Here is a 4,216-nt window from a genome sequence, read left to right as displayed (position 1 = left end):
TGGCCTGGATCCAGGAGCGTTGCCCAGGTGCACAGCGCTACTGCCGGCGTGGATCCGGACATGCCGCCCCGCCGTGGCTTTCCCAACTTCAGGCTCCTCACCCCGCCATGGCCACATCGGCCCATCGTGGTTGAGCCCCCGCGCCGGTTCCCGTGGATGCCCGAACGGATCTTCTCCACCGCATCCCCCCTCGTCATCACCGGATCCCTGCGCATCTCCTTCCACCAGTGAGGGTTGTGGCGACGAGTAACCTCCTCGGCTCCTGCGCATCCGTCTTGCACTGCCCGGGATCCACGTCTACGGCGGCCGGATCCGCTGACCCCGCGGCACGGGTGCTCCTTGCTCTGCCGCTGAAGGTCGCTGCTGCTCGTGGAACAAGGCAGAGCTCTATCCGCCTCTCCTCCAACTGTTGCAGTTAATTTGATTTTGGTGTTGAAGCTCACTGAATCTTGTTTTGTAGTTCGCTGTCAAAATGAAAAATGGACCAAATTTCCTGGCGCGGCGTCGAGTAGTTTGGTTGGGCGCGGCGTGCAGTTTCCTTGCGTGGATAGGAAATTCTTGAGGCTGCTGCGACCCATTTCTTCCCTAGTGCACTGCAGATGTTCATCAAATTCGTCTCGAGTTCGCAAATCGTGTCACTGCAGCTCGTCGTCGGGGTTGTGCGGTTCATACTGCCCCAAGAAAATGATTTTGTGCAGTTTGCTTTATTTATTTAGGCAAAGTGTTAACTACAGTGTGCTAGGAGTTCAACGTTTGTGTGTGGACAGCATGCGGCGTTGACAATGCAGTACTGAAAAGCACTAGTTGCCCATGTACTGTTCTGGAAAGCTTTATTTGCTCTTTTTTTGCAGATTTGGATTGTGCACTTCCCATCATGTGGTTTCAGTGTGCAGTTCGGTGGTGCATGACTTGCGGCTTTTTCTTTTCTTGAGTGAGGTTCTTCCAGCACGGTGGTGCAGTCCGGCGAACCCCCAGTTTGGTGGTGCCGAGGATTTTGGTTCGTACCGATTGGAAAAAGAGTGTTGAATATATTGCAGTTCATTATAAACAAAACCTATAGTGTGGATGCAGGGAGCTTGCGGTACACTAGTGGTTTGCTTGCTGTACACCTCTTGTGAACAAAAACTATGCAGCTCAAAAAGTTCAACGATGCACTATGCACTGCCCAGCTATGCAGTACAGTTACATTTTTTAGAGAATTGTTTTTGAAGTGCACTTAGTTTGTGTAAAAAGAATATGGTTTATTATCCCTATGTATGAAGTGCAATTTGTTTCGTGTGCTTTAAAAACCAGTCGACTACATTAACACATGCAGTGCTTTTGGTCCTCAGATGTGGTTCACTTTTGAGAGTGATGTTGTACATTTGTGCCCAAAAAATGAAAGTGCTAAAAATTTAGCGCGACAACAAAAGATAGTAATCAGGTTCACTTCAATATATGTCGCGGTTCACTTGCCTCCTCACTGCGGTCCACTCTCATTTAAAAAAAATTGAAAAGAAAAGACAACAAAAACTTGTCTAAAAAAATTTACGTTCGACAAAAGAAATCATGAAGTTCACTTGACTGTCTGATGCAGTGCGGAATCAGTCAACTTGATTAGAAACTGCGGTGCGCTTGGCCGTCGGATGCAGCTCATGTGGTGTCCGACTAAAAAAAGAATAACGAAAATCAAGACAAAAGAAAATCATGCATTTCGCTTGCCCGTCGGATGCAGTGCGCCTTTACATCTGAAGCAGTGCTCTTTTCCGTTAGATGGAGTTCACTTCGTCAATTTTAGTGTTGCAAAAAACAGAGTGTCCGCATTTCGCTAATTATAAAACTGCTCTTAAACCGTAAGAAATTAGAGAGAGTGTTCTACATGAAAAAGTTTCGTCTCGTCGATATCTTTCCAACGACATATCATTTGAATCATTTCGACAACCGGTTTGTAAAAATTTCGCGAAAAACGGCCGCTGCTTCTTGTCGCCCGGCGCACGATTTTTAAAATTAACTAAAAACCGTAAGGAATCTAAAAATATTTCAACATATAAAAGTTGCGCCTCATCCTTATCTTTCAAATGGCGTATCATACGCCTCATTTCGACAAACGGTTAGAGAACTGGAGCGAAAACAGTACCAAAAATTTTAAAAAAATTGAAAAACAGAATTCTGCGATTCAGTAAATTTAAAACTGCTTTTAAACCGTAATGAATTAGAGAAAATAATAGATATGAAAAAGATGCGCCTCGATGATATATTTCCAACGGTCTATCATTTGCTTCGTTCCGAGGAGCGGTTTAGAAGAAATCGCGAAAAAACGCTTGCTGCCACTCGTCATGTGCCGCACCATTTTCAAAACTGCTCTTAAACCGTGTGGAATCTCGAAAAGTGTTCAACATGTCGAAGTTGCGCCTAATCCATAGCTTTTCAACACTATATTACACGCCTCCTTCCGATAAACGGTTAAAAAATTAGAGCAAAAACAGTATCGAAAAAACAACTCGTGCAGTTTTTCCGACGAGAAGTTCACTCGTGGGAGTACTGCAGCACACTTGGTTCAAAGAATGACGTGCACTTGCGTTGAGCGTGCAGTGCGGAAGTGTTATCAGAATAGTTATTCTGCTAATATTAACAGAATAGACCGTTTATGTGTCTCTGTGTGTGTCTATATATATATATATATATATATATATATATATATATATATATATAGAAACCCCCTCTAAAGTTAGGTCATGTTCGGTTAATCCCCTTGCCACAGGGATTGAAGGGTATTGGGGAGGTTTGAGAAGGATTTTGACTTGCAAGGGATTTAATCCCCTTCAATACCTTTCAAACCTCTTCGAACCCTCCCAAACCAAAAAAGGCCTAAATAAGGTTATTCAGGAACCCCAACCTCTCCTAGCAGTTTCTTTTCCCGAAGGGAGCGAGGAGCTCTGGTCTGCCGCTAGCTGCTGCGCGTCCCCAGCCACCCCAAGCACCTTCTCCAGGCGCCGTCGCCGCTTGCCACCAGATTCAGGCAATCCCGGCCATGCCGCCGCCCCGTGCGCAGTACGCCAACACCAGCCGCCGCAGCCGCGCTGCACCACCAACCCGCGGCACACACCATTCCTCGACCTTTCCCGCTTCTACAGGCAGTCTGCCGCGCGCGGTGCTCCTCCAGGTTACTCCCTGGCTTCCCCACTTGCGTCACAGGCCACAACCGCTCCTCCCTCCTGCATCCTGCCATGCGACACTCTACGGCGGGCTTCCTCTCCTCATGGCACTCCGACCACCAGATCCGCGCGAGCTCACCCTGCAGCCATGGTTTCGGGCGTTGACTCACGCCACTGTGCCTTCCCGGCCCCATCGAAGGCAGGCGCCGCTGCCGTGGGGAGGTGGATGGAGCGCACCCTTCTTTAGGCCCGTGGTGGGTGGCCTACTCCCTCTCCGGCGGCATAGCCCTGCCCACCCCGGCTCCAGCTCCGGTGACACCTTCCCCATGCCGTCGTTCTAGTGGAGGCGCATAAGCTTGTTCTAGTGGTGACTTCCCGCTTTTCAGTTAACTTCAATAGCGCTAAAACTCTTTGCCTCCTTCAGTTAACTTTCTTTTCATGCCTTAGATGGATCTTGTCCTCGAGCAGTTCATGGTGTGGATCTCCAGCGGCTAGCTTTTTGGGTTTCTTCTACTCCTCCGACCCAGCCTTTGTAGTTGGAAATTATTTGGGGGTTATCTGTAGCTAGCAGTTTGCTTGAACTGAATAAGGAGTTGACTGAGCCGGCCATTTCAGTTACCTCAAACCGAAAAAGGTGTGTTACTTGTCTATTTGGATACTTGGGTAGCCACTGAATTTTAGTGTTGAGGTCTAATATGCGTCAGGGCATCTAAACTGCAGCATTTACTGACGTGATGTGTATAGCTTACAAGGATACATGTCTATGTACTTGCATGTTTAATTCTTACTTGCAAATAATGTTGTGTCAAGAGACAAGACATCCCTGTCCGGTTTATTATTTTGGGGATCCAGTTAATATTATTTTTCCTGTTAGCAGTTAACTTAAGATGAAAAAAGAGTTGACTGAGCATGCCAATGCCGTTAGCTTGAGCTGAAAAAGGGTGTTCATGTGTGTGTGTGTGTGTGTTGTTGTCAGTTAACTGATAGGTTTGACCATGGTTCACTTCTAGTAGTTAGCATGTTAAACATCGGCAAATTGCTAGTACATTCACAATTCATTCTCTCTCTCACGGAGGTAGCAG

The 4,216-nt window shown here is 47.0% G+C and overlaps 1 long non-coding RNA gene across 1 annotated transcript; it reads left to right on the top strand.

The window, feature by feature from the left end:
- The first annotated feature begins 2,888 nt into the window (after nt 1-2,888).
- On the top strand, nt 2,889-3,947 carry LOC119276079. The gene is made up of 2 exons (XR_005136305.1): nt 2,889-3,501; nt 3,582-3,947. It is a non-coding gene; the product is annotated as an uncharacterized LOC119276079 (long non-coding RNA).
- Nucleotides 3,948-4,216: the final 269 nt, after the last annotated feature.

The sequence above is a fragment of the Triticum dicoccoides genome, chromosome 3B, assembly GCF_002162155.2.
Source record: "Triticum dicoccoides isolate Atlit2015 ecotype Zavitan chromosome 3B, WEW_v2.0, whole genome shotgun sequence".
Lineage (NCBI taxonomy): Eukaryota > Viridiplantae > Streptophyta > Magnoliopsida > Poales > Poaceae > Triticum > Triticum dicoccoides.
Note: the sequence above shows the minus strand (reverse complement) of the source record. Positions and strands in the feature narration are given on the sequence as shown.